This window comes from Quercus robur, chromosome 4 (assembly GCF_932294415.1).
Source record: "Quercus robur chromosome 4, dhQueRobu3.1, whole genome shotgun sequence".
Lineage (NCBI taxonomy): Eukaryota > Viridiplantae > Streptophyta > Magnoliopsida > Fagales > Fagaceae > Quercus > Quercus robur.
Window position 1 is genome coordinate 32,106,499 of NC_065537.1, and position 11,350 is coordinate 32,117,848.

At 36.5% G+C, this 11,350-nt stretch overlaps 1 long non-coding RNA gene across 1 annotated transcript; it reads left to right on the plus strand.

Annotated features, from left to right (window-relative positions):
• The first annotated feature begins 7,398 nt into the window (after positions 1-7,398).
• On the plus strand, positions 7,399-11,022 carry LOC126724422 (uncharacterized). Its single transcript, XR_007654977.1, has 3 exons — positions 7,399-7,577; positions 10,648-10,705; positions 10,941-11,022. It is a non-coding gene; the product is annotated as an uncharacterized LOC126724422 (long non-coding RNA).
• The last annotated feature ends 328 nt before the right edge of the window (positions 11,023-11,350 follow it).

The following is an 11,350-nucleotide window of genomic DNA, read 5'->3' on the forward strand; positions in this document are numbered from 1 at the left end:
AAGACAAGCATTTGAGTCTTTTGAATACCACAGACCATAGTTTGAAGTACCATTCACATATCGAATGATTCGCTTAGCAGCAGTCAGGTGAGATTCCTTCGGATTAGCTTGGTATCTGGCACAAACTCCAACACTGAATGCAATGTCCGGTCTACTGGCTGTAAGATAGAGCAAACTCCCTATGATGCTCCTATATAATGTAGGACTTACTTCTACTCCAGAAGAATCAACATTCAGTTTAGTGGATGAGCTCATGGGAGTGGAGGCATGTTTTTTGGAGTCTAGTCCAAACTTCTTGACAATGTTTCTAGCATACTTCTCTTGAGATACAAATATACCCTCCTTCTGTTGTTTGACTTAAAGACCCAAGAAAAATGTGAGTTCCCTCACCATACTCATCTCAAATTCCTTCTTCATCTCCTCAGAAAATTCAGTAGCACGATCTTCGATGGTTGCCCCAAACACTATGTCATCAACATAGACTTGTGCCACAAGGAGATAATCTTCATCATTTTTGACGAACAGAGTTCGGTCGGCATACCCTCTTTTGAATCCTCTATCTAGAAGGTAATGTGTAAGACGATCGTACCAGGCTCTAGGCGCTTGTTTTAAGCCATAAAGGGCTTTCTTCAATCTTAATACATGATCTGGAAAGTGAGGGTCCTCAAATCCTTTTGGTTGCTCAACAAACACCTCTTCATTTAGATATCCATTCAGAAATGCGCACTTTACATCCATTTGATAGAGTTTGAAATTCAAAGTGCATGCAATGGACATGAGGATTCGAATGGATTCGGGTCTTGCCACAGGAGCGAAAGATTCATCAAAATCTACTCCTTCTACTTGAGTGTATCCTTGAGCTACTAACCGAGATTTGTTTCGAATTATCTCTCCATCTTCATCAGTTTTGTTTTTAAAAATCCATTTTGTGCCAATAACATGAACGTTTTCAGGCCTTGGAGCAAGTTCCCACACATCATTCCTCACAAACTGATTCAGCTCTTCATGCATTGACTCAACCCAATTCTCATCTTGAAGAGCCTCTTCAACCCTTTTTGGTTCAAATTGTGCAAGATAGCAGTGATATGTTACATGATTGGCTAACAGAATGTTTCCTTTTCTAAGGCGAAGACCTTCATCTAGAGATCCTATGATGTTGCTTTCCGGATGGTTCTTAATAACTCTTGAAGATGGCTTCTTTGATGTGGAGACTTCATTACTTCGAGAGATAGGAGGATGAACTTCCGAAGGAGTAAGAGGACTTGATGTTCTAGACATCGATCTCGTTCCCATTCTTGGGTTGATGGGAGTCGATTCTACTTTTGGTATAGGTTCTTCACCTTCAATATCCAAAGCTTCTACCTCAACATCGAGCTCTTTGGTGCTTGGCCCTTCTACATCATCAATCATCTCCACCTTAGATAAGGCATCATGAATCTTGACATTTATGGACTCCATCACAGTCTTTGTTCTCTGGTTAAACACTCTATACGCTCGACTCGAAGTAGAGTACCCAAGAAAAATACCCTCATCACTTCTCGCATCAAACTTCCCAAGATTCTCCCGATCATTTAGGATATAGCATTTACTTCCAAACACCCAGAAATGCTTCACTCTAGGCTTCTTCCCATTCCAAATCTCATAGGCGGTCTTCTTTGTACCAACTTGGAAAAAAATTATATTGCCAATGTGACACGAGGTGTTGACAGCTTCTCCCCAAAATTTTTCAGGTATTTGCTTGTTAAGCAACATGACTCTTGCCATCTCCTGAATCACACGATTTTTTCTCTCTACCACTCCATTTTGTTGTGGAGTTTTGGGGGCTGAGAATTCTCTTTTGATTCCATTCTTTTCACAGAAGGACTCGAATCTTGCATTCTCAAATTCCCTCCCATGATCACTTCTAATTTTGGCAATAGGGGCCCCTTTTTCGTTTTGTAGTTTCTTGCACAGAATCTCCAACCTCTCACATGCTTCTGATTTTTCTCTAAGGAATTCAACCTAAGTGTATCTTGAGTAGTCATCCACAATGACCATAATGTATCTCTTCCCCCCTAGGCTGTCAGTTCTGGTAGGCCCCATTAGATCAAAATGAAGTAACTCCAAACACCGAGAAGTGGCAATCACATTCACCTTATGATGACTTGCCTTTGTTTGCTTCCCCATTTGACATGCACCACAAACGGTCTTCTTCACCTTTCCAAACTTAGGAAGTCCCTCAACTGCTTCAAGTTTGGACACTTTTGCTACTTTTTTGAAGTTGGCATGCCCAAATCTGTGATGCCACAGCTCCAACATATCCATACGAGCACTTCTACACAATATGGGTGCCGTGGGAACTATTCCATAACAATTATCTGTAGTCCGATTTCCCTCCAAAACCTGAATCCCATCTTCATTGATAATCAAGCATCCCTTCTTAGAGAATTGTACCAGGAAATTATCATCACAAATTTGAGTGATGCTCAGCAGATTTGCCTTCAGCCCTTTTATGTACAGCACATCTTTCAATAGCGGTAAACCAGGTATCTCAATGGTTCCTTTGCCTAGGACTTGAGCATGACTTCCATCACCAAAGGTCACATAGTCACCAACCTTTTCTTTGAGTGTCTTAAACAGTGACTTATCCCCTGTCATATGGCGAGAACACCCACTGTCAAGATACCACAAACATGCATTGAACACCTTCAATGAGGTATGCACAAATAGGTTCACATGTGACAAACATTCTTGACCTTCAAACACAAACTCATCATCAGTTTTCATGCTTCTTTCAGATTGACTTTTCATTTTCAAACTCTCAATCATCTCACACAACATTCTATTCTTTCTTTTATATTTCTTAATCAATGATTTAGATTCAGATATGCTACTGTGTAAGACATGATTCTAATTCTCAAGATATTCCAGCATGTGAACAAATACTCTAGCATGTTTCTTAGTTTTTAACAACTCTACGAGATTATTAGTAAAACACCCTTCAGACATATGCATAGAGTCATTTTCACAAATACTTAAACTACAATTCAGCATGGTATTTTCCATAACAGCTATCATAACATAGGGGTCTAGGATCACACTTAGGTAATAAAACCACAACAAGTGTACCCGCTCTGATACCAATTGAAAGTTCAAAAACGTGTATAAACACTCTTTGAACATTTAGACCCCCAAATTACAACTTAACCAATTCAAGCAATATGTCAAACAACAAGTGTGCGGAAACTTAACATAAGCTATAATATGGAATTGGTAAAAACTATCTAAACCAAATTAAAACACAATCCACAGCAGATAATGAAAAGGCAAAGATAGAGAGGAAGGAAGATGCAAACACAAAGACAACACGCGATGTGTTATCGAAGAGGAAACCGAAGCCCTCGGCGTAAAACCTCTCCGTCGCCCTCCAAGCGGTAAACAATCCACTAGAAAATACAGTTGGGATACATGGACAGCAATAGACCCTCCAAGCCTAATCTACCCAGTGCACCTAAGCCCTCCAAGCTTCTTACTCCAACGAGGTTGCGCCGAACCTTTTTTCTTTTCTAGCTTCCCGGATTCCGCTACTAGACCGTAGCATCAACCAATGAAGATTGGTTCCTTCCTAACTGCTTCCCAGAAATCCAAACAGCTTTCTCACAGTAATGATAATGGTGAGAACCAGGTTTGGTATAATGCCTCTCAAGGATTTGACAATGGAGAGGAAGAGAGTTGAGGAATTTGAAGAGACTCTAATGTATAGATTGTGGGTGAATCAATCTTGTTTTTCTTTAGGGTTTATCTCTCAAAATTCTCTCTGGAAGCTCTCTTACAATCGTGGGTAAAAGGGGTATTTATACTGGAGTGTGAGAGGAATGTGAAACGTCAGGTTTTACAAAACAGGGGTGGATCGCGGCTTGACTAAGTCGCGAGATCCAATCGTGAGATAACCGTATGGCCAGTTGTCCTGTTTTGTCCTGTAGTGCTCCAGCTTGCATGACTGTTCACCTTCCAGCATGCTTGGCACGTGTGCTGCATCTGGCGGCTTGCAGCCGCGAGTCACCCGCGAGGCCAAGCCGCGAGTCTCTGTTTTCTTGCACACTCTTGAGCAATCTTCACTCTATCTCACTCACTACCCTTACATCAAACCCACCTAAATACAGGGTTACTAAATGCTGAATTACAAGCAAATTTGGCACGGAATAAAGCCAATTAGATGGTTGAATAAATTCAACCTTACACGATATATAAAAAAATAAATAAAAATCCTATTAATGAGTCAAAATTTTAAGAATATCAAGGTTAAAATTTTATTTTCTATGTCTAACAATGTGTTTAAAATTATGGATCTATTTCCAATAGAGAGAATCAGTCAAGGAAGAGACTTATTTAATGGACAGTGGAGAAGGTGCAAATGGTGGCCATATGCACCATCTGGTGGGAGGTCCATCCTTAGGCACAAAAAAAGGAATCTGACCCATGCCCAATACTGAACCAGCAACAAGGCCCCACCAATCTAACTAGCACCTCTGTCGGTTGCCCTGCATAACTCTCTGTACAACCATGCAAGGCAAGCGCTCCCCCAACTGTACTGAGGTGGATTGCGAAGGTCCCTCAACATCTGCAACCACATCGTATGCACCCTATCGCCAAACTTGTTGGTGAAAATTATGTCTGCCAGGAGTGCTAGGATATAACACCATGCATATTGATGCACAACCACCTCTGCTGCACCATCGAGCAACCCTTCGTCAATTTTTTCTAGTAGCTTCTTAATCTGGATCCTTTGTCCTTTAAGCACATTACCATTAGTAGCAATTCCAAGCATACTCTGACATTCAGTAGCCCATGTCAAGTCAGTTGTTCCAACAATTGCCTCACCATCGATTGGAATCCCCAAAAGAACCTCCACATCTTGTAATGTGATCGTTGTCTCACCATGTGGCAGGTCGAAGGTGTGGGTTTCAGGCCACCATCACTCAACGAAGGCCGTTATCAAGTTATGATCAATCTCTCTACATGGGGTCCTATACAGCCCCTCTAATCCAACTCTCTTGACAATGTCGACGATACGATCATCCACCACTATCCGGCGTCATTTTCGGAACTCGTCATTACGACCGCGGCATTTCAGTGGCCCCGGATCCTACACATGATAGAACTATGGTGATGAGATGCAATATGCCATAACCTTTGTATATATGATTGTAGTTATTGATCCCAAAAAACAAAAATAAAGCGGTTATCAAGGGAAATTAAAATATCATCCCCAAAAAGAAAAAAAAAAAAAAAAAGTAACAACGAGAGAAAAATAAAAGGATGCAATGCACTTGATACATTTGTCTAGTAATGAAAGGCTTCCCATGCGAACAGCCTATTGTTGCCTCTGAACCAGGAAAAGTTAGATGGAAAATAAACAACCTAAATAGGGGAAAGTAAAAGAAACTAGATGCAAAGGCTAGCATTCTCAATAATAACAAGAAAAATTACTATAACAACCCCAACTTGAACAACTTCTTGCCAAGCAACAATAAAATTATCACAGGTCACATTGCTTCAAACAAAAATAACTCTTATGAACCTAGGATTGTTTTGTTCATGTATGCACAGACATCGAGTTCATGTACACAACACATTTAAACATCCTCTTAGTCAGTAGTGAAAAGAGTTTTAAATTATTTAATGCTGCAACTTCCACAAGAAACAAGTGAGTACTCTCTATTTAATAAAAATAAGAGAAAATTCTTAACTCTTAGTTTAGACTATTATCTTTAATATAATTGTAGGCCTAAAAGAATTATATGAATGGATTTAACCATAATCATTATAACGTTTAAATGAGTAGGCAATTTATGTTATGTTAGCTGTGTGAAATTGTGTCTGAATTGTGTTCTTGCAATAGTAATAATAAGGCATTTTGAGTGATAGCAGGTTGTGTTAAACTGTGGAGCAGTTCAAGCAGATGCTTTGACAGTTGATCCTATTGCCTCCTTGGAAATGGTATGATGTAAATTTCAGACTTAGTTAGCAATTGCTAAACTTTTCTCTTAAAATTATTGTTGATTTCATGTTAATGGAACATCAGTGATCATTCCCATGTCCATACTTGGCATTGGTATTGTTTCCTTTTATATTTAATTTTTTATCACTTGATTTGCTGGCTATATTACCATAACTTTTCTTTTGTTGGTTGACTTTTTTTATTGACTTATTTAATGTGATCAGGTATTCCCAAATGTCAGTACTACCCCGGCCATCAGTTTTAGCAACCGAAGTTCAGTGGCTGAACTCTATCAAGGCTGACTTAGTGGTTCTTGAACTGTTTCTTTTTTGGATTTTTATTTATGAGGTTGGATTTTCTGAAATGTGAGATAAGGAATCAAAATGAGATCAATTTTTTTTTTTTTTTTTTTTTTGGGTTGTGTCTACACAAATTACACCTTGATCTTTCCATCACTATGAATGGCCTTCAGTCATGCTAACATTTTTATAAAGCAGATTTCACATGTTGTTCCTATTGCATGCCGAGCAGCTGCAGATGCTGGAATTCGTTCTGTTTGCGTCACCAACTTCAGGGAACTTGCTTGCACTGTTGTTCGTATGACTGAAACTTCTAATCTGAAGCTGTAAATTCTTCTATTTATATGATCTTTGCTACAAAAACAAAATTTAAGACTTACATAGAAGATGCTTGTAATCTTCAAATGCAGCTTTGAAATCTGACCTAATGTTTTAGAATTTAAATACTGGTGATGTATTGTGGCATGTTGGTATTAGTTAAATATTGGCGATACATCTGGACAATATTTCACCAAAAATTACATTATAATAGTGTATTTGGTAATTGCATTGAAATTTTATAACAATTTCAACATTGTTCTTATGCGATAATATCTGTATTTCCCTGTATTATGGCCAAGATTTTTTTGTTCAAAAATTTTCCCCTAATATTTTGAAGTACAAAATTATCCTTTATCAAAATAATGTTACATATTTTGTGTAATCAGGTTTTTGTGGACCCTAGAGATTTCTCATTTGTTTTGAGAATTAGATATAAGGTGTTAATTATATGATAATGTTTCTACTTTCTTGGGAGGAAACTGATTGAACATACATGTTTAAACCATAAAACAATAATGGACTTGTCAAGAAAAGTGATATGAAAGTTGTAGCTTTGGATGCATACTTTCTCAAATGAAGGACATTTTACAAAACCCTGGTATTATTTATCAAAGACTATAGGTTAATGTTGGAATAAGATGCAGTTGCACAAGGGGAAGAACCAAATGACTGATTTTAGTAATGATTTTTATTTTAATTTATTATTATTATTTTGGAATGATGATGCTTGATTTTTACTAGTAATAATTTTTTTTTTCCGTTTGTTGTTTGACCAAGGCTCTGTTTATATATTCTTACATTTGGAGCTCTTCTCCTCTCTTAATTTTGATTTATTAAGTCTATAGAATTCTTGCAGTATGTCTTAAACCCCAATTTCAACCTTTTTTTACTCCTTTTGAAACCTGGGCAGTTGGGATTTTATCTATGCGGAATATGTGATGGTGGCTGGATCTCACTATCGATCAGTCCTTCAGCAGGTAACCTTCAATATTTTTTGCATCTAAAAGTAATATGCATCTGAGTTGTTCAGAGCACAAGTAATTTCCATTTAAGTGATATTAAGAACAATATATTATAGACAAGGGATTTTTCTAGATGAATCAGAAGATCTTTGGATTGCAGATATTTTGTTATCTTGCTTCCCACCTTCGTGTTTTTCATTAAATTATATATTTCCTTTAACAATGCAACAAATTTTTTTTGAAGTTGGTTGAAGGGGAAACTAGACACCCATTTTAGCATGCTAACTAATAAAACAAAAGGCACCAAGCATTCAGTTTGTAACTGAAGTAAGAGTTCTCAATCGAGTTCACCAACTTTATGTCTATCTTTACTATGCCTATGTCTTTTTGTACATATAAAATAAAACACAAAGACTTCCTTTTGGGTAGGTTCTTAGATGATTTTAAGTGGTACTTGTTTATTGGGAGGTCATATGGTTCCCTAGCCAATCAAAGGGAGTGGGAGTTTGGCACTTGACTATCTATGACTAGTGTCTAGGGAATGTGATTGTCATGGTTCGTCAAGGGAAGGAATATTAATTTTGAAGTGAGAATATATTACTTGGCCAGTCTTTGGGATATGTTCTACGCTAATAACTGGTCCTAGTGTTAGACTGGTGATAGAGTTTTACCCAAGGCTGAAATGCCTGTGTAGAATTGTTGAGTGTTTCTCCTTTTCTGCTTTCCTAATAACATTGGACAGCTGCCAAGGATGGGATACTTACCATTGATAATCTTGTTACGAGAGGTCAATCCCTTGTTAATTGGTATTGCATGTGTTGGTGTGATGGGGAATCTGTGGACCATCTCTTACGTCACTATAAGTTGGCTTATGCTTTGTGGTGTGAAGTTTTTCATGTGCTTGGAGTCCTTTGGGTAATGCCGAAGACGGTTAATTCTCTCTCTTTTTTTGGTTGTTTGGGAGAATTGGTTTGGTAAGCATCAATTAACTATCTGGAATATGATACTAGGTTGTCTATTCTGGTTAGTTTGGCAAGAACGAAATGACCGTATCTTTGAAGATAATGAGAGATACTTAAATCTTTTAAAACAACTTCTTTTTGGTACTTTATTTCAGTGGGCTCGTATTTGGGGTCTTACACAATGTATTTCAATTATAGCCTTCTGCAATTTGTTAGCTGTTGTGCTTTTTGTATTTTCTTCATGTCCAAAGTATTCATCATCATGAACATGATGTTCATTTTTTCAAAAAAAATTGTATTACCTAAAAAAAAAAAAAAAAAAAACATTGTTCCTAGTATTGGACTGGTGGTTCAGTTCATGTGGGTCCTAAAATCTGCCAATGTAAAATTGCAAAGTTTATTTACTATTATTTTTGTCAATTAGCATGCCCTCTTTTAGTTTATTGTTCTGGTAGGTCAAGTTTTTTTGTTGTTGATTAGAGAGCCTACACCTTTTTAGTTTCGTTTATATGTTTGATTTGACAAGAGTTACTATGGGGTCAATAGATAATATCCATCCTGATTATATGTTGTCTCCTAATATGCTCTCTATTACCTCCATTCACCTTAGTGGGAGTAATTATGCTCAATGGTTCAAATTGTTGAGATCAGAAGAAAAAAATTTCACTTTCTTATTGATGATATTCCCTTCTATGGATCCTAAATATGATGATTAGGGAGTAGAAGATGCATAGCTTAGGAGTTCTTCAGGAACTATACGGACTCTAAGTTAAATTGTAGTATGGTTTTTCTTGGCTAACTACCAAACTTGAGTGGGAACAGGCTTACAATAATCTTATAGACATATTTATGATCTCCATCAAAATTATTTCTCCCTTGGTCTAAATATTTTCCCTTTAGAAGATTATTATGCAAAATTTAATTGTATATATGAAGAACTCAACTTTACCTGCCCATCTCCTCTGATGTTTGCACAATGCAAAAACAGAGAGACCTATATGAATGTTGCCCTATTTCTCTTGACTTGCCTTCCAACTTTGATATGGTGAAATCACAAATTTTGGGTAGCAAAGACCTCTATTCTCTGAGTGAATTTTTTTGTAGACTTAGATAAGTTTCCTTATCTGATTTTGGTACCATTACATCACATTAAGTCTACTTTTGTCACCCATGTGATTGTATTGTAAAATGCATTTTCATATATGATTAAGTATAGTAAAACTGAGTTCTTTGGTTTTTTTTTTTTTTACACCTAACACTTAATTTCTCCAATAATTCAATAACAACACATTACCAAACATATTTGTATTAACGTTGACATTGAGGCAATTGTATAGGAATTTTTATCATTATCTTTATGTTCATTCTCTGAAACTAGTTGATTTCCCTGGTGGGTAACTTTTTCTACTGTATTCTATATTGTGTTTTTCTCACTAATTTGATTCACCAAATGCGGCTATGTGCTAATTATTTGAGTATATATGTACACACATAGGTTGAAGTTATACCTAATATAACTTTTGGTTAATGTTTACCACCTACTCTTTTTTATCAGCTCCATATTTTGTCAAACCCATTGTAGGATTATGTCTTCCCTAAACCCATAATACTTGTCAATATAACACATAGGTTGAAGTTATACCTAATATAACTTTTGGTTAATGTTTACCACCTACTCTTTTTTATCAGCTCCATATTTTGTCAAACCCATTGTAGGATTATGTCTTCCCTAAACCCATAATACTTGTCAATATAAGACGATTGGAGATTAAGAACCATCTCATCTATATTAAGATAATTACACCACCTACTGTTATTTATTTATTTATTTTTATAATAAATTGAATACGCGAATTTACAGGTTGGATAGTCATTAGATCTAATTGGTGTTAAATGTGGCATGCATGATAAGCATGGATAGAACATGTGATCTCATGGTGGATTGACAAAGCATCAATCTCATGTAAGGTCGTTAAGTGGTGTAACTTGAACCTAACTCATATATAGGTCAATGTGTGTATGCATGCCCTCAATCTTATACTTGCACTTTTTTCTTCTCTTAATTTAATATTGCAGATGAAATAACTGATATTGCTGTGCCAAACCTAAATGGTCTTATGCAGATTGCTGAAGATTATTCCCATAGCGAGTTTGTAATCCGTCTACCTGGGTACAGCCCAAGTATGTTTGTTGAAGCACATTAGTGGTTGTTTTCTTTAAAGTTAATATTTAAGTAATTTTTTTTTCTTTACTCTTGTTTGCTAATCTGATTATAAGGATTATGATCTTCAGGTTGTATTTTTGTCTTTATGTTTGTCTGTGGCTCTATACATACCTGCCTTTGCTCTTTTGGCAATGAATAAGTTGTAGGGTATTTATTCTAGTTGGTATTTGAATATTCCTTTTCATTTTTTAGTGCCTGCATTTTATGGTGTTATTGATGTACCCCTTGTCATGACGAGATTACACAAATCTAGAGAAGAGGTGTGATTTAGAACTCTCAAAAATTCAATGTTTATGAATTAATGTATTATGCCTGCTATCAAACATTTCCTTGCAATGCAGGTGAGGAAAGATCTTGGAGTTTCGAATGATGTGAAGCTAGTAATTTTTAATTTTGGTGGGCAAGTGAGGTATAATTTAGGCTATCATGATATATTGGTATATTTCTTTCAATTTTTCTTGCTTACATTCCAAAAATTTTGAATCCCTTAACATCTTACAATGACCAAGATTGGTGAAAGTACCTTGAATTTAAATGGTTTGGAGAATTTCCAAGTTACTTTCTTCCAAGTTTTCAAAATTGATTCTCTGGGTAGAAATTCT